This window comes from Odontomachus brunneus, unplaced genomic scaffold (assembly GCF_010583005.1).
Source record: "Odontomachus brunneus isolate Ranch 3 - 2012 unplaced genomic scaffold, Obru_v1 Obru_scaffold_172, whole genome shotgun sequence".
Taxonomy (NCBI): domain Eukaryota; kingdom Metazoa; phylum Arthropoda; class Insecta; order Hymenoptera; family Formicidae; genus Odontomachus; species Odontomachus brunneus.
Genome location: NW_022639622.1, coordinates 225,717 through 226,199, shown reverse-complemented (window position 1 = coordinate 226,199; position 483 = coordinate 225,717). Strand labels below are relative to the sequence as shown.

The window sequence follows — 483 nt, the reverse complement described above, 5'->3', positions numbered from 1 at the left end:
TAGATCCTCAGCAATTTCTCTAACGGTGATTCGACGATTGGTCAATACTATTTTCTTCACTTCATCAATGTTTTCGTCTGTTGTTGACGTGCTCGGGCGTCCGGCACGCTCTTCGTCGTTCACATCTTCTCGGCCCTCTGAGAACATTTTGTACCACCGATAAACGTTGCTTCGGTCCAAGGTAACTTCACCATATGCCACAGTCAACATTTGGAATGCGTACGCGCACTTAATTTTGTTTTTCACACAAAATTTGATACAGATTCTTTGATCCATTTTTTGGAATAGGCAAAAATCGAAGACGAGCCAAAACACGTCCAAGCAAAACAGCTGTCAAACATAAACTGAATATTCAAAATGGCCGAACTTGTCGGCATAAGTGAGGAACATGAGTACCAACATAACGCCACAAAAAAATCAAAAATCGAATATACGTAACCCGCGGAAATTCAAAATTCGCGATACTTTTTGAACAGACCTCGT

At 41.2% G+C, this 483-nt stretch overlaps 1 protein-coding gene across 1 annotated transcript in view; it reads left to right on the top strand.

Annotated features, from left to right (window-relative positions):
* LOC116851357 overlaps positions 1-483 on the top strand; it is a 9,988-nt gene that overhangs the window by 2,210 nt on the left and 7,295 nt on the right. The gene's annotated exons all lie outside the window — the stretch shown is intronic.